The sequence below is a fragment of the Pteropus medius genome, unplaced genomic scaffold (genome assembly GCF_902729225.1).
Source record: "Pteropus medius unplaced genomic scaffold, Ma_sr-lr_union100, whole genome shotgun sequence".
NCBI lineage: Eukaryota > Metazoa > Chordata > Mammalia > Chiroptera > Pteropodidae > Pteropus > Pteropus medius.
In genome coordinates, this window is record NW_024354502.1 from 25,764,688 (window position 1) to 25,791,564 (window position 26,877).

At 34.7% G+C, this 26,877-nt stretch overlaps 1 pseudogene; it reads right to left on the reverse strand.

The window, feature by feature from the left end:
• Positions 1-10,676: 10,676 nt before the first annotated feature.
• On the reverse strand, positions 10,677-10,795 carry LOC120595818 (uncharacterized; annotated as a pseudogene).
• Between the last annotated feature and the right edge of the window lie 16,082 nt (positions 10,796-26,877).

Consider the following 26,877-nt stretch of genomic DNA (forward strand, 5'->3'; position numbering starts at 1 on the left):
TCCCCTTTGAGAATGCCCATTATTCTTAACTTTCCTTTCCTGGTAGTACCAGCTAGTTCTCATATTTCTCTTTCATTATTTTTCATTCTTAGGTTTTTCTCTTCTTCCTTCTGATTTATTTCTAGTTTTCTGTCTTCAATATCAATGATCCTTTTCTCCATTTGGTTGACACTACTTCTCAAGCTTGCTATTTCATTTTTCACCTCTTTTGGTGTGTTCTTCATCTCCAGAAGTTCTATTTGGTTCTTTTTGAGGGTTTCAATTTCCTTGCTAAAAAACTCATTCTGCTGACCTAGTTGTTTTTTCAATTCCTGGAATCGTTCATATGAATTATTTTGGATCTCACTGACTTTTTCAGAAGTCCCATCCCAAATTCTCTGTCATTTAAGTCGCATATTTCTGTATCTTTAAGCTTATTTTCTGTAGATTTTTCTCTTTCTTTCTGAGCTGCCTTGTCACTTTGATTGTTCATGGTATTTAATGGACTGTTTTTCCACCTGGGCATTAACGGAAGTGTATTCTGCTTTCTTTCCAGAAAAAAAAAGATTTATTATATAAAAGTCTCTCTTTAGCCTGTTGCTAAGAAGGAGTTTTTCTTTTGGTTTCCAGTAGGTGACATCTAAGTCTCCCTGCTTTATAGAGTCTCAGTTATGCCTTTTTTTCCTTATAAATATTGAATCATATGCTATCCTCAGTCTCAGTCCCTGTTAGTGTTAGCAACATTTTCAGTAGTGTTTGCTCAGATTCTTCTGGGGCTCCACAGTGTTCAGTAGTAGAGGATATGAGGAGAGGTGCCCTCTGGGTTAGGGAATGGAGGCTGCGCTTCAACCTTGCGTTTTGCAACCGCAGCTGGTAAAAATCAACTATTGCTTCTCTGCCATCCCCACTCCTCTGCTTTCTGCCCTGGTCCCTGGGCATTGCTGCTGCGTGAAGCTCACAGCTCTCTCAGGCAAGGCTATTCAAGGAACATTCTGCACCTTCTCCTCTCTCCCTCCTTCTGCACCGAGCTCTGGCTGCAAGAGGCAGCTTCTTTGTTTCTCCTGGTCTACCACGGGACTCCCACTGTTCTAACCTGTGGTAGCTCTTATTCACAGATCTCTTGCTCAGAGGTGCTTGTGTGTAGATTGGGTGTTTCTTGTTGAATATTAGATGTTCAGCTTATTGTTATTTCAAAGGGAGAGGTCTGGGGACATCTCTCACTCCGCCATGCTTCTGATGTCACTCTCTGAAATATATAGGAATTTTATAAACGTACAAACAATTCTATAGAAAAATTGCCAAAAATAAGAAAAGGCAATTCACAGAATAGCAAATTCTAATAACAAAAGTAATACTAATTAGATAAAGTCACCTTAAGGTAATCATAAAATATAACCTTATAACACTAAGATTAGCAAATATTTAAAAAATATATTGCTGGCAAAGATAAGAGATGGAAATGTAAATTATTACATCACTGTAAAATGTGGAAAAAATCTGGCATGAACAGTTCAAATTAAACATACTCATACCATTTAATTCTGCTCTTGGTCATATTCCCCATTTAAACAGTTCTTCAGCATGTGTAAATGTATGTATGTAGATGACTTTTGCAGAATTATTTGTAGTGGCAAAAAAAAAAATTCTTTTCCATTAGCAAATAGAAAGATAGAAAAGGCATGGGTCCCACATTAACAATGAGAAAAACTTAGATAAACTAAAAAAAAAGAAATCATAACTTTTCTTGATCCCATCATTGTAGTTTGAATAACCAGAGATAGACAGGTCCCTCCCAGGTGAGTCAAGACAGGCAGACTGATTTGCCTTGACAGAGCACATTAAGAGGAGCTAGTTATTCAAGCTATTCTGGTGGGTTCATTTGAAGGCTCTTTTTCAGAGAGCCTCATCAAGCACTCACAAGAAATACTGGTGGCAAATCAGGGGAACAGAGCAATCCTCCACACACCTGCTTTTATAGGGCATATGTGCAGGAGGGATTAGGTGCCACCATGGAAAAGGCACAGAGCCTCATCACTTCTAATCCCCTACCGCAGACATTAGTATTAATTTTGTTATTAAAATTTTCTATTCTGTGAATTGCCTCTTCCTATTTTTTGCCATTTTTTTTTTTACCCATTCATCTATCGATGGACACCTGTGTTGTTTCCAGGTCTTGGCTATTGTGAATAATATTGCAAAGAACATGGGGGATATCTTCCAGGTGGTGATTTAATTTCCTTTGGATACATACCTAGAAATGGGATTGCTAGGTCAAATGGTAATTCTATGTTTAACTTTTTGAGGAACTATCAAACTGTTTTCCAAAGTGCCTGTGTATTTCCATTCCCACCATTCATGAACTTGCCAAAACTTATATTTTAGATTACAGCCATCCCAGTTGATGAGAAATGGTATCTTATTATAGTTTTGAGTTGCATTTCTCTAATGATTGTGAACGTCTTTACATATTCTATTGCCTATTTATGCTTCATTGAAAAAAAATGTATAGAATCTTCACCCATCTTTAATAGGGTTATTTGCCTTTTCATTATTGAATTGTAAGAATGTTGTGCATTCTATATACAATTCCCTTATCATATATATGATTTGCAAATATTTTCTCCCATTCTGTGGGTTATCTTTTCTCTGTCTTTTTTTCCAGTTTTATTGAGATATGATTAACATATAACACTGGGTAAGTTTAAGGTATACAATATTTTGATTTGATACGTGTATTCATTGCAAAATGTTTATCGAAATAAAATTAGTTAACACATCCTTTACCTCACATAATTACAGTTTTGTTGGTGGTGGTATTAAGGTGTGAACATTAAAGCTCAGAACATTAAAGCTCTACTCTCATAGCAACTTTTCAAGTGTACAAAACTGTACTGTTAACTATAGTCTTTTTAGAGCCCCAGAATTTACTCATCACATGACTAAAAGTTTATACTCTTGGACAAACATCTTCCCCTTTCCCCTACACCTCAGCCCCAGAAAATAACCATTCTGCTCCCTGTTTCTATGAATTTGATATATCCTCAAGGACCATTTATGTTGTCACAAATGCCTGGATTTTCTTCTTTTTATGGCCGAATAATATTCCATTATTGATGATGGGGGAAAGGGGGAGAGAGAGAGAGAGAGAAAGAGAGAGAGAGAGAGAGAGAGAGATAACATTTTATTTTTTACCCGTTCATCTGTTGATGGACATCTAGATTGTTTCCATGTCTTGGCTATTGTGAATAATGCTGCAATGAACATGGAGATGCAGATATCTTCCAGATGATGATTTCATTTCCTTTGTATATATACCTAGAAACGGGATTGTTGGGTCACATGTAGTTTAATATATATTTTTAAGAACCTCCATACAGTTTTCATAGTGTCTATACCAGTTCATTTTCCCAAGAACACTGTGCCAAAGTTTTCTTTTCTCCACATCCTCACCAACATTTATTATATCTTGTCTATATGATGATAGCTATTCTAACTGGTGTGAGTTGATATATGATTGTGATTTTGATTTGCATTACCTGATGATGAGTGAAGGTGAGTGCTTTTTCATGTATTTGTTGGGTATTTGTATGTGCATTTTGGAGAAATATCTATAAAAGTCCTCTGCCCGTGTTTAAATCAGATTTATTACTATAATTATTAATTTGCTATTGAGTTATGTGACTTTATTATATATTTTAGATAGTAAACCCTTATCAAATATATAATCTGCAAATATTTTTTTGCATTCCATAGATTGCATTTTCATTTTGTTGGTAATTTCCTTTGCCGTGCAGAAGCTCTTTAGTTTGATGGAGTCTCTTTTACAGATTTTGCCTTTGTAGCTTGTGGTTTTGTGTTATATTCCACCCCCGAAAAAAATTATTGCAAAGATCAATGTTAAAGAGCTTTTTTCCTATGTTTTCTTCTAGGAGTTTCACATTAACAAGTTTTATGTTCAAGTCTAATCTGTTCAAGTTAATTTTTGTGAGTGGTATAATATAAGGAGCCAGTTTCATTATTTTGCATGTGAATATCCAGTTTTCCCAACACCATTTATTGAAGAGGCTATTCTTTCCCCCACTGAGTATTTTTAGCTCCCTTGTCAAATATTAGTTGACCATATATGTGAGGGTTTACTTCTAGGCAATGTCAGTTTCTTGGTTTTAACATTTAACTAAAGTTATCATTGGGGGAAGCTGGATGAAGAATACACAGTACTTTACTATTCTTATAATTTCTTGTGGACCTATAATTAACTATGGGTGAGAGGGGAGAACCAAAAAATACAATAAAATGTACAAAATAAGAGGATATAGCAGAAATAAATAACTATAGATTCAGGAAAAATTCAAATTCTGAGTATTTTTCCATTGTAGGGAAGTGATTTTTGGATGAGATTAATAATTGGAGCTAGGGATATAATTTATTAATTAACATCTCAAACCTACATTTTTCCTCCATGAGAAGCTGCTATATTCCTGTTTGGCACCTTCATTCTTCACCTGCGCATTGCTATAGCCTTTCAACTCATCTCTCTGATTCTATCTTACGCTTCTCAATCATTTTTCACACAATAGCCAGAGTAACCTTTTGAAATGTCAATCCTAGCAGGTCACTGAAAATGTCCCTTTCATATATTAATATTCCAAAAATAATTTTCAATTTATCTTCTATTCTTATGGGTTTTTTTCTATATAACTTGTTTAAATTTCATTTTTATTTTAGTCATGGAGTCTAATTTTCTCCCAAAGAGTTACCTATTTATCCTAGATTCAGTTATTAAGTAAGACTTTCTAAACATATTTATTTGTGATGCCAGTTTTATCATTCAGTAAATCCAATGTACTATTGTTTATTTCTGAGTCATTTACTCTGTTAAATTGTTCTAGCTGTTAATCTATGGGCCAACACCATATTATTTTATTGGTTTTGTTATTGTTATTGTTTTGTTTTTATTTTAATTTATAGTATATTGCAGTATCTGATAATATAAATCCTCTCATAACTTTTACTATTCAAAATTGTTGAATATTATTTTGGATATTGAATAAAAAATTTTGTTGGATTTTCTGTCATTTTATTTTCAAAGAAGTCTTCATTCATGATTTCAAGTTCCAGAAAAGAACTTTTGAGACTTTTAATGCATTTTTATTTAAACTTATATAGTTAATTGTCATCCTTAAAATACTTAATTATCTTGTCCAAGAATGAAATGAGCTACTGGATTAATTTCTTACCATTTTAATATCTGCACTGATGATACTTCCAACACAGATACGCTCCGTTACTTAACTGTTTCTCTTCAAATGGTTTTATCTTCTTTCCTATTTTATCCACTCACTCCTATAATCCTAGGCCTCCTATGCCAGTAATGCATCTCTTCTATATCTTGTCCCAAGCATCACCTACTACCTTCCCAGCTTACTGACTTTAGAACCCCAATTTCAAAGATTTTAAAACCTTAGATCCTATAATCTTTTCACTTTCCTCTCATACACCTTACCTCTTCCCTGGATTCTTTACACAGTTTAGATTCTATGTTCTTATTAATAATCATTAATAATAATATTAATGGTTATTCTCTTTATAGTATACTCAACTCAGTTGTACTTCTCATTATTCCTATTCACCTGGAAAACTTTAACCCTGATTAAATTCCATTCTCTTTCTACTCATATCAGCACTCATGCAACAGAATGTGTCTGGAGCAAAGCATACACCCTGCAGATTATCCTCCCTTTATATCTACGACCACATCTTCAAAGGGCCTTTAATGCCCTTTAATGCCATATGGCAATCCTACTACATTTCTTTATTTTATTCAGTCTCCAAATCCCCTAGTGATTATTTTATGTTTATTATAGTCTCTAATTATATTGCCCTTCTTTCTCATTTTCAACTGATTATTTTGCTTCTTTTTTCATTAAGAAAATAAAAACAATTTGAAAAGGAATTTTCATGCTCCTGTCAGTACAGCTTCCAACTCACCTATATTTGTGCCCATATATAGTCTGTCTTCCATTATGTTCCTAGAGTTAAATTGGTGATTTTCTGAGGCCACACAATGGTATATAAATCTAACCATAAACTGAATTTCATTCCCTCTTGCCTACACAAAAACATGGCTTCAATATTGTCCCCTACATTTCCCAAATCACAAACTTTCCCCTCTATAGGCTCATTCCAACCAATATACAAACTTTTCTCCCATATTAAGAAAAAAGAAATATTTTCCTTTCAAAATATAATGTCAGTGAAGTCCTCTTTCACTAAAGTATTTACTAACTTCTCTTTGTGACAAAATTTCTTAAAAGAGTTGTCTATGTATGTGATCTCCAATTTTCTTCCATCTGTTTGGAACTACTCCAATCGTGCTTTAACCTCATATTCCATCAAGAAAGATCTTATCAAGGTAACTAATGACCATATTTTTAAATTTAATGATCGATCCTCATCTTGCACAATCTATCACCAGCATCTGACTCAATGATTTCATCCTTCACTTTGATTCTTTTTTTGGCTTTCTGGACAATAGTTTCTTTCTTCCTCTCCAGTGCTCTGTTTGTCTCCTTGGCTAGTTCTTTATCTTTTCTCCAATCTCTTAATGTAGGACTCCATCCTTGGTACTTTTCTCCAACTGCAACCTCAACCTTGGTAATCTCTCACGTCCAATTATTTTCATTTGGTTGACTCGTACAAAAATCTATTATAGTCAGTCAAAAATCTTCACACATTGTCAAATGTATCTGGTTTAACCTAAATACCATCTTCATGGTGCCAGCTCTTAGCTCAGATGAGTCTTCTAAATCTCAACCAATATAGCCAAATGCCTACTCAGCATTTCCCTTGGCTATCTAACAGATATCTCAACTTAAACTGTCTGTGACTAAACTCTTGCTCATTTCCACTGAACACTCCTTCATCAGCCTAGTCCATGTAAACGAATAGCAATTGCATACTTTTAGTTTTCTCAAACAAAAATCTTTGAGTCATGTTTGCTCTCTTTCTCTTGCTCGCCATATCTAGACTGCCAAAAAATTCTATTGGTTCTATCTTCAAAATACATCTGGACTCCAACCAACTTTTCATGTTCCCCATTTCTCTCATCCAGGTATAACTGCCATCATCTCTTTACTGGGTTATCATATGTACCTCCTAAGTCTCCCTGCTTCTACATCTATCCTTTTCTGCCTACCCTCTTAACAGAAGCTATAGTCCTCTTTTTAGAAAATAAGTCAGATTATTTCACTTCCCTTCTCAGTACCACCAATGGCTCCCCATCATTCTGAGTAAAAGCCAAATTCAGTGTACTGATCTTGAGGACCCTGGCTCCCACTGACTTCACATCTTTACACTCTTTTCCATCCCTCATTGGGCTTTGGCCTTGATGTTCCTTCTGCCTGGGGTGTCCTTCCTCCAGTTAGCCAAGTGGTAAACTTCTATACCTACCTTATATCTTTTCTTGAATGTTACATGAGGTCTGCCTATGCAACTAGCCCTCCCTCTGACCCCAGTGAGGCACTCCCAATCTCTGCAATCCTAATGAATTTTTTTTCATTATTCCATAGTGCTAATGACCTTCTAATTTACTATGCAATTTATTATATTTATGGCTTATTTTTATCTACTCTTACAAATATATAAGTTCCAAGATTGTCTACTTTGTTTATTAATTGTATTCTTAGGTGCCTAGAATAATGTCAGGTAGATAGTAGGTAATAAATAGGTATATTGGTTCATATGTAAATGTATTTATTATTTGATTTAAAAAATATTACCTGCATATTAGAAAATTCCACCCAATCTTGCTTTTTGTATTGATTGAACCAAACTCTCTGCCATACAGAATTGTTGCAGCTTTATTACTCCATTTAATATCACCTAGGCAATCTTATCTTAAACTATGGATATTCCTTAATTCCCCTCTTACATTTATCACTTTTTGTTCATGCATCCCTGCTCCTTTATTTCTGTTTTGTTTTGTTTTGTTTATCTTGTTTTGTTTTTGGACTACATAATGCTGTCCCAAATCTCAGCTACTGATTGTGTTGACATTCAAATTTAAACAGAAATACCAACATATTTACAGCTTTTAAAGCTTCTTTGACAATTTACACTATAAATAACCAAAGGTTCCCTAAACTCAGTTTCACCAGAGATAAATTTTCCTTAGCTGATTTTTTCTTTTCCCCTTAAACTTTTTAACTGATACAATAAATGGATGCAAGTCATGTGATTTACTGGAATATGAGTCTGTCATCTATCTTGATACTTCCCAATTCAATGTGTCAGGTGAATTCATTTTCAAAAGCCTCGTAACTCCACAATAATTCAACTTTTTCAAGTCTCATAATGGCACATACCACTCTCCCATGATATTCAGCACAGGATTCATCCATCTTGGACCTCTTCCATGTTCTGTTTCTATAGTAACCCACAAATCTTTATTATAAAGTGATCTCATATAGTCTTCAGTCCCACACAGAAACACCAAAGCTGGCATAGAATGTAACATTTGAGCGGAACATGAGACTTATTCTCTTCTACTTTGAGTAATGATATTCTCTCTGGCCACCTAAAATGAGAGGTATGTAACTGACAAATGTACCTTTCTATACATGATAGAAATAAATTGTGAAATCAAATATTACATTTTTAATGTTTATTTACTGGCTCTGGATTGAGATACAAGAGGTCTGTGTCTCTTTGCCAAAAATAGAAGAAAAAGAAAAAGAATGCTTAGAAAAATTGTTTTCATTGTGCAATGGTTAGTTTTATATGTTAACTTAGCTAGGCCATGGCACCCAGCTGTTTGGTCAAACACTGGTTTAGACGTTTCAGTGAAATTAATTTTTTAGAGAGATTAACATTTAAATTGGTAGGCTTTGATTAAAGCAGGTTACTCTTCATAATCTAGGTGAGCCTCATCCAACTAGTCAAAGGTCCTAAAAGAAAAAAAAAAACAACTGAGGTTTAAGGAGAATGAGGGCATTCTGCTTGAAATCTGCCTTCAGACTGGAGCTGCAGCATCAACTCTGTCCTGGGTCTCCGGCCTGCCAGAATGCCCTAAAAAATTTTGGATTTGCCAGCCACCCCCGACCCTTAGACATGTGAGCCAATTACTTAAAATAAACCTCTCTCACTCTCCTCTCTCTCATGTACATAGGAGACATGTATCTCTTGATAACTGTGTCTATATATATGTCTTATCAGTTCTGTTTCTCTGGAGAACCCTGACAAATATACATGATGTTTAATATTACTAAGGAAAACATTCCAAATTAATAAAAGGAGTTAAATTTGTCATTGTTTTCCATTCCTCTCGTTTGTAAAAATGAACTAAATTTGGTATCAGTGAACCAAGAAGCTTATTTATTTGGTTATTTTTAAGAATCAGTACTTCTAAAAAGGAAAATATTTTCTAATTTTGAACCTACAAAACACTGGACACAGTATTATAGTTCATAGATTTAAAACTTCCTCTTTACTAGTATAGGCTAAGTATCTTTTTCAGAATTGCTTTAGAGAATATAGCCCTTGGTTGACACTTGGAAAATTGTTTTTTTTTATAGAAAAAAAAGTTTGAAATGTCGAGCTTAAAGTCAATTCTCAAAAGTTTTTTTCAAGATAACATAAGTAGGAAAAATAGTCTTATGTCAGAGCATGTTTAATGCGCTTGACCCTACAGGTGGAGAGAAGAGTATTGTTTATTTGGGTGAGGTAAGGTGTTTTTTACCATCAGGGAATCAAATCTGGCTATACCTTGCTATGCTTTCAGCAAAACTATAAGACAAAAAAAGTAATATATAAAATATATTACTTTTTTTTTTAATTACTGTTTAACACAAAATTGCAAGTTATCAGTATAGCATTGTTTACAAATGTGTCTGAGTTTGAATTCTAATTTTACCACTTAATAGCTATGTAATGTGCGGCAAGTTTTAATCCCTCTGGGCCTCTGTTTCTCATCCATAAAGAGAAAAAATAATTGTATCTTTCCTCATGTTAGTATGCTACTCAAATGAGTTAACATATGTAAAACTCTCAGAATGTAAAAAACACTTAATCTGTTTGGTCTTTATGTATAATCAGAAAATCTTAGTTTATATTTCTGATTATATCTATGTATATATAACTAGTTGACATCAAGAGACACATTAGATTTCAGTTTAACAAACAAGAACTGGTTACTAATTATTTGGTTTCAAAGTTTTGTTTAATATATATATTTGGGCATTTGGGGCTAATTGTAATATGACCTCTGTGCATTGATGCAATGGATTTATCTATGTTACCACCTTATCTGTAGATGCAGCCCTTTTGATAGGTGACCTCAGATTTCTGTTGATGGCAAGTAATCAGCCCTTCTCCTAGATAGAGGATGTCCATCTGAGAAATTTTCTGAAAATCATGCCCTTGGACTTTAGTCATTTTCCTACAATTTTAGCAACCACTTGTATACAAGTGATTAATCTTTTTTTCAAATTTGTTTTATAAAAATTTTCCATGGAATATTTGAATTTTTTTTATTCTTCCACTTCCAATTACTATCTATCTATCTATCTATCTATCTATCTATCTATCTATTTATTAGGCAAGGCAGCCGATGGTTGACCTCACAGATTGCAAGGACCTTGTCAACTTACACTCTCTTATTTTTTATTTTTGTTATTATTTATTTATTTATTTATTTATTATGCCTATAGCACTTGGTCTTTCTAGGTGGTCTCCCATCCAAGTACTAACCAGGTCTAACCCTGCTTAGCTTCCAAGATCAGATGGGATCTGGCTTGTTCAGGGTGGCATGGCCGTAGACTCCACTTCCAATTACTCCCACTTGTTATATTCTTAATAGATTGCATTATTTCTTTGCTTTAGATTACATTCCTTTTTTTGTTTATGCCTTCACATCATAATATCCTACTATAGAGGAATGGTAATTAAATGCTTTATTCTCATTTTATTTTAGTTTCTCTTTAATTTTTTTGTTTTGCTGTCTTGTTGTTTCTTTTCTCTAATGACAGAGGTAAAACTAAAAACCACATTCAGATACCATAATATGAGTATATAAAATACACAATAATCATTAAACAATATCTATTAAATAAATTGAATCTCACTTTTTTTTTTAGCCCATATTTTCTCTATTGTCTCTTCAATTCTTAAAGTCATACTAAATTCCTATCTTCCCCCCAACCATGAGGAAAAAGTAAATGTTTACCTTTCTCCCAACTATATCATTTTCACATAAGGTACTTGTTTGGACATGTTAAAAAAAATTAGATTTAAAATGATAAGTATGCAAATGTTCCACAAATACTGGTTTTAGAGAAATATTTTTTGAATCTGGAACTCCAGATATGTTCCATCTTTATTTAATGGAACAGTCTAAACCTTGCTAAAATTATAACTTTCATGATTGATTACATCATTGATCAAACCAAAGCTATTCTGGCATTAACATCTGTTAATCAACCAGATGTTCTTTATGGTCTCACTGACTGAAGACGACTTTTCCTCTGCTGGTTTTGGACTAACAGAGAAATGTTTTTGTTGTTTTGTTTTGTTGTTGTTGTTGTTGCAAGGGATTCTTCTTAATACTTAAGGAGAAACAATATAAATTCTTAAAAAGAATGTGTGCTGAGTCTCTTTAGATTTGTATTTTGGTACACTGGAGTTGAATGTACACAGTCTGCATTCTTCTTTGGGTTAAAAACTATGAGTCACTTTCTGACATCAATTCCAGTCTTATTTTAAGGGAGCATATTTTGACTCTTTTTCAGTGAAACATCTGCAAACTGCAATAAATAAATAAATAAATAAATAGATAGATAGATAGATAGATAGATAGATAAATAAATAAATAAGCTACTTGTAAACCAAAGATCTTACCTATTTTATTGCTCAATCTCATACTATTCCTTGACTTGTCCAAATAAAATATCGATATAAATATTTACATCCTGCCAGTAATGCCAAATGCTGAGTAAGTGATTCACAATCAGAATCTCTTTAGTTATATCCCTACAGGTTAAAATACATAGCCTAGTAAACCTAGCCTTATATCCTTGATTTAAAAAAAGAGAAAAAGAAGTTATGTTACTAAGATGGCAGCATAAGTTGTTCCTGACTTCATTCCCCTCACAAGAACAACCTATTCAAGAACAAAATATCACTGAGAAAATCTTAGAACACAGAAGTGAGACTGAAGCTCCTCCCTGCACCTCAGAGACCAAGATGAACTGTATTAGAACAGTAGAAATTCATTACATGTTGATCGCATTGCCCTTCTCCAGGATAATGCAGCACCATGTGAAGAGGTCTCCTATGAGCCTCTGTTTTTTCCAGTGGAAAAAGTGAACCCAGGGAGACAACCAACCTCCCCCAGCATTGTGGGTCACTTTGTAGGAGTCCCTACTATGATATTGTACCATAGGGACTGTAGAGGCATCTGTAAGGCCCAGCCACTAAAAATCTGACTGCGACAAGGGAAAGGGGCTTGCAACAACCAGCACATGGATTTTGACAGACCGAGTTTATACCTACAGTGCTCAAGTACTAATTAAAACCAGTGGCTTTATTCATCTATAGAACCAAGTCAGGGGCACATTTTGACCAGGAAAATTAGCAGAGTGCAGATCTGCCTGATTCAGATCTTCACAGGAGGAGTTTTGCCAGCCCAGTTTGTCCACACCCAGACAAGGTGCTGAGTCATAGCCCCAGCTGCTGTTGAGAATGCCTTACAGCCCTATCTGACTAGAAGGGCTGGTGAAAATTCTTGGAAGCTGTGCAGCCTAGCTGCTCCTCAGAGGCAAGTGGGCAGAGCTGATCTCCCTGAGAACAAAGGCATTACTGGGTATAGAAGCTTCCCATGTTGTATATAGGCAGGAAGATTAACTCGTAGCTAAGGCTGAGAGTTGCTCCTTGCCTCTCCCAACCAGAGATCCTGTTTGGAAAATTGAGAGTAGCCTGGAGAAGCCATTTCCCATCTTGCCCAGGCAAGGGGGGGAAGACATAACCCCACTCACTGTGGAAAGTCTTCTGTCCTCATCCAACCAGATGTGCTGGTAAAACATCTGAAAACTGTGCTGCCAAATAGCTCTCAGGTCTAGAGAAGGGCAGACAGAGCCAATAGTTTGTATATCAAAGCCAGTGGCCTTGTTTGGCTGGGAATTTGGGATACAAGTCATTTTGAGTTAAGACGACAAAGAACTTTACTGATTTTAGAACTGTATCTGAGTGGGGAATCTAATTTGTAGTCCTGCTTATTTCTGAATACAGCTTTCAGCCTGTATGACCAGGGAACCTAACTAGACACACAGGAAGCTGAACTAAGGTAACAGCAAGCATCAAAAAACAAAAACAAAAATCCTAGAGTTGAAAAATAACAGAACTGAAGAATTTCATACAGTCTCAAAAGTAGACTCAACCATGCATAAAAAAGAAATCAGCAACCTGGAGGATAGAGCATTAGAAATTAGAGGAACAAAAAGGAAAATGAATGAAAAAAAGTGAAGAAATCCTACAGAAATTAAAGGACACAGTGAAAAGAAACAATATTTGTGCAATGAAAATTTCCAAAGAAGAGGACAGTATATTTAAAGCATTAATGGCTGAAGACTTTCTGAATTTGAGTAGAGAAATGGACATTTGAATATATAATACCCAAAAACCCACAAATATGTTGAACCTGAATAGGGCTATGTCAAGACACATTATAATTAAATTGTCAAAAGTCAAAGACTAAGAAAGAATTTTAAGAACAGCAAGGGAAAAGAGAGATGTTGCATAAAAGGACACCCCTGTAAGACTGTTGGCAGAGTTCTCAACAGAAACTTTTAAGGCCAGGAGAAAATGGGACAGTATATTCAAAATATTCAAAGAAAATAACTGTGAATCAAGAATTCTATACCCAGTAAAGCTGTCCTTCAGACAAAGGACGGGTAAAGACTTTCTCCAACAAACCAAAGCTGAGGGAGTTCATTATCACTAGACTTGCCTTGTGGGAAATGCTAAAGGGAATTATTTGAGTGGAAGTAAAATAATGCTAATTAACATCATAAAAACACAGGAGGTAGCATAAGTCTTACTAGTAATGGTAAATATACAGTCATAGTTATATTCTTCAATACGGTATTTGTAGAGTATAACTCCAACACTAGTTTAAAAGTTAAAAAAAAACGACCACAGCAAAAATGACCATAAATACAATAATCTGTTTTAGTTACACAGTATTTAAAAATCTAAATTATAATACATAGCGATAACCTAAAACATGAGAGCAAGAAGAACTGAAAATGTAAAATATACAAATTTTATTGAAGTTAAGTTGCTATCAGTTTAAAATAAGATGTTAAGATATTTTCTGTAAGCTTCAAGGTAACCACAAGAGAACACTTTATAGTTATTATACAAAGGAGCACAATAAAGAAGTCAAAGCATACTGATACTGAAAGACATCAAAACACACACACAAAAGATAGCAGGATAAGAAAGAAGGAACAATGTACCTACAAAGCAACCAGTAATCAATTAACAAAATGGCAATAGTAAGTCCTTACCTTACTATAAACATAATTACTTTAAATATAAATGGATTAAATTATCCAATCGAAAGACATAGATTGACTGAATAAATTTAAAAAATTAAAATTCAACAATATGTTACCTACAGACTCTCTTTAGCCTTAAAGATACACATAGACTAAGAGTATAGGGATAGAAAAAACAAATGCTAACAATTTCAAGCAAATGGTAACAACAAAAAAAGCAAGAGTAGCTGTATTTATATCAGACAAAGTATCCTTTAAACTAAATGGGTCAATACATCAAGAAGATATAACAATTGGGAAAGTTAAGAGAGTAAATTCTGAGTTCTTACAACAAGAAGAATGTTTTTTTTTCTCTTTCTTCTTTTCTCTTTTTTCTTTTCTTTTACTGTATCTATATGAGAAGATGGATGTTAGCTGTACTTATTTGGTAATCATTTCACAATATATGTTAATCAAATCATCATGCTGTACACTTTAAACTTACACAGTGATGTATATCAATCATTTCTCAATGAAACTGGGGGAGAAAGAGAGAAATAAAGTGAAAGGCAGGCAGGAAAGAAGGAAGGAAGAAAGGAGGAAGGAAAAGAAGGAAGAAGAAGGAAGGGAAAAGGGAGGAGGAGGAGAGGAAGGAAGGAAGGAAGGAAGGAAGGAAGGAAGGAAGGAAGGAAGGAAAGAGATGGAGGGAAGAAGGATGGAAGTAAGTGAGGAAGAAAGGAAGGAATGAAGAAAGGGGGCGAGAGAGGAAAGAGAAAGATCAAAATCTTTGATTTATCTTATTGCTAAGAATGTCTCAACCTGATCTAGGTCCCAGTTATCCCTAGGGAGTATGAAGTCAGAAGAAAATTTTAATTTCTGTAATCTTCCCTTACATCTCATTCCATCCCTAATATTTACATGAATTCTGCTTTAAATAACCCAAAAGAGCATAAGAAGTTATGAATTTCAACAACACAGTTTAGCCTTAGAGATCTAAATGGAAACGGGTAATGCCCAACACTAAGGATTGGCCATTGCATTATGGAAAACTTGAGGAAATATTTGCGGCTTTGAGCCCCAGCTTGTTTCAGCAGCAGTTTGCAAATCAGCCTTGGCTCTCTCCCTTCCCTATATTCTTTGGCTACTACTGCATCTAATCCCTGTTCAGGTAAGCTGGACACAGCAAGGGAAAAGCAGGACTGATCACACCTACCCAAAGACAATGCTATTCATACCATACTAGAGCTGCCTGATGCTCTTCCTGTCACATGTTTGTCCTTACACCATCTCATTTTCATCCTCACAGCAAACCTGTAAAATAAGCATTATGACGTTGATTTCATAGCCAAGGGGACTAAGGCTCAAAATAGGCAAGTGACCACCCAGGAAACACATTTTGTGGGGGAGCTGGAATTCTAACCTAGCCTTCAAATCTCAATTAGATTTGTTCTTCTCTATTCTCCAGAGTAAAGATGGCTCATTGAAATGACAGAGAAAGGTCAGAAAGGATCAGGGCTGAATAAACTGCCATTTCTCCTTCCTCTGTATCACAAATTTTCTCAGAATAACAAACCCACAGACACACACTCAAATACACTCACAAATCCAAGATGCTGGATCTCTAATAGAGAGAACACCTCCAGAGAAAGTAGCCTGGCCATATGACAATTGTTTGTCTCTTATATTCATGGAGAATGAAGGAACATTGATGAATTTATGCTTACAAACAACCATTAAAAAGGACAAAGAGCCAGAACAATTCATATTTGTGAGTGATCCTTCCCAGGTGGAAGAACAATTACTGACCTTTTCTGAAGCCACACATAGTGTTGAGCTGTAAGCATCTGTTTCATCCTAGAAAAAAAAAATCACAGTGAGAATTAATAACAGCTTTCTTGACACTAGGAGGGCTGAAAGAACTTTGATTTTAGTCCAGGAAGTTGGCAGGCCTTTACCATTTTGAGCTTCTCATGCATTATGCTAGTGATACAATACTCCAGGATTAGGAAAAGCTGTTTTTTTTTCTTTTAGGTGAAGTACCCACAGAAAAATCTCTTCCTTTCCCAGCTGTTTCTAGCTACAGCCAAACCCAATTGGGAATATGTCTCCTTCTCCTTTTCACAAGCTGAACACAGACTCACATGGTATAAAGAGGAACTCCATGAGATCATCTGGTCCATACCACAGCTGAAAAGTAATAAGAATTGCTTCTTGTTCAAATTCTGGCCTCTATTCACCTTCCTATCATCTATCCATTATGGGCGAGATTTCATTTTTAAAAATCGCTTTTCTAAAACTTCAGAAGGAACATTTATGGATAGATCCTGTGGAAATTCCCAAGGCCAAGCTTAGCTAATTGTTGATATAAGATTTGGCCCATGCTTAGTCTCTGTTCCCCTGAGATTTATAGTTTTTTGACTTTTTCTTTAAATGTTCTAACATATGGTAGGCTACAAAGCCTTGTGATTATAAAGTGTGTTGGCTTGGTATATAAACATTTGTGTTCAAATACAGTAGTCCCCCTTATCTGCGGGATATATGATCCAAGACCCCTAGTGGATACCTGAAACTGCAAAAGTACCAAACCCTATATATACTGTTTTTTTCCTATACATACATACCTTTTCACTTAAAGGAAAGACTTCTCTTTGTCATATCCAATCACCAGCATCATTTCTCTTGTGCTGTGGGCCATTATTAAGTAAAATAAGGCTTACTTGAACACAACCACTGTAGTACTATGACAGTCAATCTGATAACCTAGATGGCTACTAAGTGACTAATGGGTAGGGAGTGTATCCTGGACACACTGGATAAAAGAGTGATTCTCCCTCCAGGTGGGATAGAGAAAGATGATTCAAGATTTCATCACAATTCTCAAAACATTGAGCAATTTAAAATTTATGAATTGGAATTTCCCATTTAATATTTGTGGACTATAGTTGACCATCTGTAACTGAAACCATAGATAAACGGGGACTACTGTATGAGCTCTATCAATTCTGAGCCTCACTTCTTTCATCTGTTTAGTAGGGAAAATAATAAGTAACTTTTAGGATGATTATAAAGATTACAGTGATATACGCAAAGCACTTAGCACATTGCCTAGCATATAATGTGTTTAATGAATAGTAACTATACAGATAACAGTAATATATGGATAGCACAAAGAAAATTAAGGAATATATCTCATGCACTTAAAAAATAAAGGAAAAAACATAAAGATTGTAACAACTGAAGTCTATGATTTTTTTAAGAAATTCATCTGAAAAACTTTAATAACTTTAGAAGTATTGAATGTAGCTATAATAGCTATAATGCCATATTCCTAGTCCTACTTTACTTTTTCAATCTGCTCAGTCTTCATCCCTGACTCCAGTGTTAGCTCTGCTAATTGAGCTTGCAATTGCTGTTGGCTTGGAGAACAAGGTAACAGCCAATGAGGGCATGGCAAGCAAGGTTCTCTTCACATTGTCCTTTATAATTTAAAGAACTTGAATGTCTTGTATACTCAATGGGCAATTCAGAGCAATGTCAGGTTCATTTCCCAAAGGGTAGAATTCAGTGTTATAATCATCACACATATGGAATACTGCTTCACATACTTGAAAGAGAGAGCAAAGCTGGAATATATTCCTTGTTAGAAGTTAATTAAAGTGGTAGTGAAACAGCCCATAAAACACTGTCTGCAGCCAACTAATTCAACTATAGCAAGGATGTTGATTTATCTTGTTTCTGGTGCATATATTTTTTCAAGGGTATTTTTTCTTTTTGAATTAAGAGAGAAAAGAGTTCTGTGACTAGAATAAACAAGAGTGCCTTTTGCGTGAAAATTTACCAGGGACACTTAAACGTAGAGATTTCAAGTACATGCTGCTGGCCTTTTTCAGGGTGTCTACTTCAGGTAACAAGAAAATGGAACAAAGCATTCGTCTCCTGTTTTATTTTTCCTCTGTATTTTATTTTATTGGTTTTTTTTTTAATTAATTTATTTTTTGGTGACATTGGTTAATGAAATCCAGTAAATTTCAGGTGTACAATTTAACAGTAAGGCATATATATTGCATTGTGTGTTCTCCCATAGTTAAATTTCTTTCTGTCACCACATTTTGACCCTTTTACCTTATCTACCCTCACCCCTCCATCTTACCCTCTGGTAACCATTAATCTACTGTCCATGTCCATGAGTATCTGTTTGTTTGTCCTGTTTGTTTGTTGCTTTTAGGTTTATATCCCACATATAAGTGTTATCATGTGGTTTTCAACTTTTTCTGTCTGACTTATTTCGCTTAGCATGATTATCTCAAGGATCATCCATGTTGTCGCAAATGGCAGTATTTCATCTCTTGTTATAGCTGAGTAATATGCCATTGTATATGTGTGCCACAGCTTCTTTAGGCAATCATCTATTGTAGGACACTTTGGTTGCTTCTATTTCCTGGCCATTGTGAATAATGCTGCTATGGCCATTGTGAATAATGCTGCTATGTGCAAATATCTTTTTGGATATGGGTTTTCAAGTCTTTGGGGTAAATACCCAGCAGAGGGATTGCTGGATCATATAGTTGATCAATTCTTAGTCTTTTGAGGAACCTCCATACTGTTTTCCATAGTATACCAATTTGCAATCCCACCAGCAGTGTATAAGGGTTCCTTTTTCTCTGCGTCCTTTCCAACATTTGTCTCTCTAAGATCAGAAAAAGATAAGGCTGTCTACTATCCCCACTGTTATTCAATATAACGTTGGAGGTCCTAGTGAGTGCAGTCTGGCAAGAGAAAGATATAAAAGGCATTTAAGTGGGAAACAAGTCAAACTGTCACTATTTGCGGATGACTTGATTCTCTATATAGAAAACCCTAAAGACTCCACAAGAACACTACTAGAAACAATAAGCAAATACAGTAAATTTTCTGGATACAAAATCAATGTTCAAAATTCCACAGTGTTCCTATACTCTAATAATGAAGCATCAAAAAAAGAAGTGGAAAAATAATTTCTTTTGCAATTGCAATAAAAAGAATAAAATACCTAGAAATAAATCTAACAAAACATGTGAAGGACTTATATAATGAAAGCTATAAGACTCTATTAAAAGCATTTGAAGAAGATACAAAGAAATGGAAAGATATTCTGTGTTCTTAGATTGGAAGAATCAACATAGTTAAAATGACCCTGTTCCCTTAAAGCATTATACAGATTTAATGCAATCTCTATCAAAATCTGATCAGCATTTTTTAAAGAAATAAAACAAAAAATTATCAAATTTGTATGGAAGCACAAAAGACCCCAAATTGCCAAAGCCATCCTGAGGAAAAAAGAACAAGGCTGGAGGCATCATCCTGCCCAACTTCAAATTATACTATAAAGTGACAATAATCAAAACAGCATGGTACTGGCATAAAAACAGACCCACAGACCAGTGGAACAGAATCGAGAGTCCAGAAGTACACCCATGTTTATATGGGCAAATCATTTTCGACCAAAAAAAGCGCCAAAAACATACAGTGGAGGAAAAGAAAGCATCTTCAATAATTGGTGCTGGGAAAACTGGAAAGCCACCTGCAAAAGAACAAAACCAAACTGTTGTCTATCACCACACACCAAAATTAACTCAGAATGAATTAAGGACCTAAATATAAGACCTGAAACAATAAAGTGCCTAGAAGAAAACATAGGAACTAAGCTCATGGACCTTGGACTTAAAGAGAATTTTATGAGTTTTACCTCAAAGGTAAGGGAAGTATAAGCAAAAATAAATGAATGGAACTATATCAAATTAAAAAGCTTCTGTACAGCAAAAGAAACAATCAACAAGGTAATAAGACAACCATCTGAATGGGAAAATATATTTGCAAGCAACGCCTTCGATAAGGGCCTAATATCCAAAATATACGAAGAACTCATACAACTCAATAACAGCAACAACAACAAAAAACACGAATGACCCAATCAAAAAATGGGCAGAGGACCTGAACAGATACTTGTCCCAAGAAGACATACGAATGGTCAACAAACATATGAAAAGTTGCTCATCATCACTAGCTATTAGGAAAATGCAAATCAAAACCACAGTGAGATACCATCTCACACCTATTAGAATACCTATAACCAACAGGACAAATAATAACAAATGTTGGAGAGGATATGGAGAAAAAGGAACCCTCATACACTGCTGGTGGGACTATGAATTGGTACAGCTACTGTGGAAAACAGTATAGAGATTCCTCAAAAAGCTAAGAATTGGTCCCTCTGTATTTTAATAATTCTGTTTATTAAACACTCACACAATCACGTAAGGAAGAAAACCATCCTTCATTGTTTTAAGGCCATCTAGGATACAAACTAGATTCAAGTTAGGCATTTTCACAGGATAAATATGGAAACCAGACTCTTCCCTATTCATCTCCTTCTCTTTTTGTCCCTATATGTAGAACAATCTAAATAGGATATAAGTCCTCATGAATATTGTTTGAATGAATACTCAAATATAAGTTATTGTTATGTAACCTGTTCATGTCCACACATGTTCTCTTTGTAGATTCAGTAAGAATCACACAACTCCTAGATACTACAAGATGATTCTTTTTTCCAAGATTTTGCATCAAGAACCTTCTCTGAATTCATTCTCTATCACATCCATTCCAATGGCCAGACTGTTCTACCGTTATCTTGCTAGCACTTACATTTAGAATTATTTACTATATGTCCGGCATTGTGCTACATGTATTATAATAATCAACAATTTTTCCAACCTTGAAACAATCTTAGGAGTTAGATGCTATCATTCTTCCCATTTTACAGATAAGAAAATGAAGGTTAGATAATTTTAATAATTTGATCAAAGCTGCATTATAGGAACAGAACTAAGGCACAGCTCATTTATTCATCATAACACTGGATTGTCTTAACTAATATACTGATTCAAATTTGTAAAGAAGGAAGGGACTTAGAGAACACTGAATTCAGTTGCTACATTTCACATATAGGGAAACTAAGTGATATGAAATGTTTAGCCCAAGGTTTCAGGGTTAAGCAGAACTAAATTTGAAAACACATAATCCAAATTCAAATCTATTGTTCTTTCCATATTTCTAGAACTCACGATCTACTGTATAATTCAATTCAACAAAAAAATACTCTTTGTCAATGTATGTATTCATTGTTAATTGATTCCATTTTTTTGTATTCTCCTATCCTTTTATCTTTCCTGAACTTTTCATTCTCAGCAAATTTTTTATCTTCACCAAAACATGGTTCTTCATCTCTTCTCTCCTCACTCTCTCTCCAGCAGTGTATGAAGGTTTTTGACTTCTTTCTTGTTCTAGTCTGCTTCGGTTTGGCTTCTTTGACTGTCTTTTCTCCAAACTTTCTTTCCATACATCTGACTGCCCTTTTTCAATCTCCCATGCTTGTATCTTCTCCTCTACCATGACCTACAATGTGTGGCCACTAACATTTCATCCATAATTTTCCTTTTATCATAATCACAACTTTGTTTATACTACCACCTTTTTACTGATTCCCACATCAGCAACTGCTCCCTGATATTCAAATTAAAATTTAACACTACCTGCAGAATATTTTAACTAGTACAGAGTTGTGCATGCAGCACTAACTCAACATATCCAATTTTGAACTGATTTTCTTTTTTTCCCATCAGACTTGCTTTTCTCTTTTTTCAGTTCATGGCATTACCATCTACTGATCATTGTAGCAGAAACTACAATTGTTCACCAATATCCATGTTCTATTCCTAATGTCACACTGCAAGAATATATTCCTTGACTCCTTTGAGGTTAGATGAATTATGCAACTGACATCTATTTAATGGAACATAGAAGGAAATGATGCATACTCTTTCTGAGTCTGATCCTAAAATGTTATGAAATATTCCATTCTGTCTTCCTCACTTACCTTACCTGTTGGCCAGATGTAGAGGCTTCAGTATAGGAATTCAAGATCTTCAAGGTTGTGGGGCTCACAATGGAAAGATCCTGGGTCCCTGAGTTACTTCATGGAACAGAACTGGTCTCTTTCATCAACTCTCATTAGAATGTAATTGAGTGTAAAATAAATTCTTATTGTATTCAGTCACAGTTTGTTGGAGTTAATTTTCACATAAATTAGCTGACCCTGACCATAACCCTAGGTGGGCAACTTTAGTCCTTAATGACCCTGTTGTGTTCTGTATTTTGCATACCAAATTATTCACAATTCTCAGTAATTTTCCCTATTCATCATTTTGAAAAAAAACTCCATTTTTACTTCTGTTGTCCCAGTGTACTTGTGTCCATTTATTCTCGTGCTTTCATATCTTTTACTAGAACTAGTACATTTTATTCTCAGTTGTTCCTTGCTTCAAATACCTGGTCAAATTAAACTCTATTCTCTACTGTCTTGATTCCTAAACAAAAGTCAGTATCTAAAATACCAATGCTCACAATCGTTTCATGGCCTATAATAATTGCTATGAGGGTAAAGTCTAAATTCCTTATCACAACACTCAAGATTTTGGCAATTTTCTTCTCCATATTTTTGCTGCTCCAAGTTATTTCGCATTTTACTTAAACTAATCACTTCCTTCTATCACTTTATTTGTTCTATTTATAAGTATACAGTTATAAAGAATTAGAATTCTTTTTTATTTTTTCCCTTCTATCAAAATTCTACTTATTCTTTCAGGACCATCATATCCTCTACAGTACTTTCTCTAATTCCAAGATCATAATTGATTTCTATATCCTTTGTGTATATAAATATTTTATCACATTGTTAGGCTTAGTTCTAAATATGCTTTTCTTTCTACTATTTTGAGAGATTCTTATAATGTTTATTTCCTAGTTCATTAGACCAAGCTTTGTACTTATAGTGCCCAATAAAAATCTGGAAAATGTTGGAGGAAATGAATGTATGTCCAAATGCATCATCAAACATATTTCATTTCTGCAACATGTTGCTAGGCAGTGGTATTTATGAAAATGGCTTATGGCATACTCTCTGCATTCAAAACAAAGTCTAATAGATTCTCTTTGTATATTCCAACTCATCAAAGATTTGTTGTTTTTTATAGTTGTTCATTTATCTCAACTCTTTGAAGAGGTTGGAGTTTAAAGCTATCTTTTAACTTTTAAAAAATATTTTATGACATAGTTCTTGGATTAAGAAGCATAAAACCACTTACCTTAAAAAATTCATAAGAGATCAAAGTAAGATACCTTGGGAAAGTACACTTAAGAAATGAGAAAGAGTAGTAATATTACCATATATTCATTTCAATTTATCTAGCTTTCAAAGCCATAAGAATCCTCCTTTGCTTTTCCAGACCATCAGTAACCACTCCTTCTTATTAACTTGTAGAACGAGATGTACCACTCATTTGCTAATTAGTCATTGCCTTATTTAATATTGTGTGTTGTTGCTTACTACTATTATTATTCTGATATTTAATTTTAATACACATATACCTTATCTCCTTGCTGGATTTTAAACTTTTAAGAATAAAGTCGCCTTTGGGAATGAGTGGTCAGCTCTCTATATTATTCAAATAATAACTCTAATTTTGTTTTGCTTTATTTTAATCTTTAGAATACACATTGAAATATTCATGCTTATTTGAGGAAGAGGGTGCATTTTTTTTTTGCTTAGTTTGGTTAATTTAATTCTATGTTAGATGTTTGGCTTTTACTATCCCTTACTTTTGTGATGATGATCAAGGCACATAATGCCAGGGGGTTTCACTTATTGTATTTTGATTGAACAAGAACTGTTCGATGGGATGATAGTAAAGGAAATCATTTTTGCAATTCATATCATTTTGATCAGGATTTAAATGTTTGAGCATACATAGTTCTAGAATGGGTTCTGAGAAATGAGAAGGAGATGGTAAGAATCGCTACGTCGATAACAATGGAGTTTAAATGCCAAGTTTGAAATTAACTCACAATTTTTACTATTCTATCCCCTGATATAGTTAGCTATTGTTTCGCCCATTTTATTGTTTGTGTTCACTATATACACGTCAGGAACCAATTTGTTTCCTTAATGGCTATATACTTAAAATTCTTAGATTTATATATTATTTCAATGAGGAAGAATTGAAAGCAAATGAGGGCCTATAGCTGAATCCTTGAGGCTTTTTAGTTGACATAAAAAATGACCATGGGAATCATATTTATATTGTAGCAATAAACCTTCTTCCGTATAGGATGTGAGAGCACATAAAAGAGCAGAAGAGAGGCAACCATCCGAATGGGAAAATATATTTGCAAGCAACATCTCTGATAAGGGCCTAATATCTAAAATATACAAAGAACTTATACAACTCAATAACAACAAAAAACTAAACTATCAACCAAAAAATGGGCAGAGGACCTGAACAGACACTTCTCCCTAGAAGACATACAAATGGCCAACAAATATTTGAAAAGATGTTCAATATCGGAAGCTATTAGGGAAATGCAAATCAAAACCACAATGAGATAACCATGTCACAACTGTTAAAATAGCTATAATCAACAGGACAAGCCATAACAAATTTTAGAGAGGATGCAGAGAAAAAAGAACCCTCATACACTGCTGGTGGGACTGCGAATTGGTACAGCCACTATGGAAAACAGTATGGAGGTTCCTCAAAAAATTAAGAATTAATCTACCATATGATCCAGCAATCCCTCTACTGGGTATTTACCCCAAAGACTGGAAAACCCATATCCAAAAAGATATTTGCACACCGATGTTCATAGCAGCATTTTTCACAGTGGCCAGGAAATAAAGCAACCAAAATGCTCTACGATAGATGATTGGCTAAAGAAGCTGTGGTACATAAATACAATGGCATATTACTCAGACATAAGAAGAGATGAAATACTGCCATTTGCGACAACATGGATGGACCTCGAAATAATCATGCTAAGCGAAATAAGCCAGACAGAAAAAGTTGAAAACCACATGATATCATGTATATGTGAGATATAAACCTAAAAGCAACAAATGAACAGGACAAATAGAGACTCATGGACGTGGACTATAGACTAGTGGTTACCAGAGGGTAGGGAGTGGAGGAGGAGGAGATATGTAAACAGTTAAAGGGGGTCAAATATAGAGGGTTAGGGGGAGGGTGAAGTTGGTAAACGGGATCAAATATATGGTGCTGAAGGAAACTGGACTTTGGGTAGTAAACACACAATAGAATATACAGATGTCAAATTATAATGTGCATCTGAAAATTATATAATTGTATTAGCCAATGTTACTCCAATAAGCATAATAAAAAAAAAAAATCAACTAAAAAAAAAAAAAGAGCCAAAGAATGGTCTTTGCTCCTTACCATCAGCCGTGACTGTATCCTGCTTGAATCACCAAAATAGCACACCTGTCTTCCTTCACCACCCATTTTGAATCTGGGAATCTGGGGGGAAAAGTGAGGAATGGTCAATGCAAAGCAGAGGGTAGAATTAAAGCTATTTGTAAGAAAATTAGAACACCGGTGTTGCTAGGTATCCCTATTTCTCTTCTTCGATAATAACAACAACAACAACAAATTCAAAGTGACTCCAATTACAATTGGGATGAAAAGTTAAGGAAATATAAGTATTCAATGTTTTTCCTGAATTTTCTGCAAACAGCTTTATTCCAACATCAACACTACCGCATGCTTTGCTAAGCATTCACTAAAGAAACCATCTATCCTACTGGTGCCACCCTGCCTAGAATGTGAAGAATAGACAGCTTCATGCTCTCCAAGGCCTCTGAAATCCGTAAGCCAGAACGTCTGCTTGCAGAATGAAATTCCTTAATCAAATGATCAAAGCTCATTATTTTTAAAGAGGTTTGAACTTCCTTCTCCACGACCACCTGACAGATGTTAAAAGAAAGTTACTACTATCGTTTCCAAGGGATGAAAATCTTTGTTAATATTTTTTAGTAACATGAACCTTGAAATCCTCAGACAGCCTTTCTCTTCATTTAGTCTTCAGATCCTTTCACCATCCTTTTATGTATAACAGAGTTAATTCCCAGAGCCAGCACTAAGCTAACACATGACAGCTTCTCCGTCAGCTCCGTTTGGGGAACATGCAGTGTCAGGTTCAAAATGATGGTTTCATGTCCTGTTGCTTTCTGTTTCAGAGCAGTGAGGAATATTACAGCTACATTTAAGTAAAATCTATCTTGAAGTTAATTTTCATTGATCCATCCCCTCCCCTTTGTTACCGATAGGTGGAGCTGCTGCAAAGCAGATCAATATACATCTCTCTCTCTCTCTCTCTCTCTCTCTCTCTCTCTTTATATATATATATATATATATATATATATATATATACACACACACACACACATACATACACATAAATATATAGTGCCTACAGG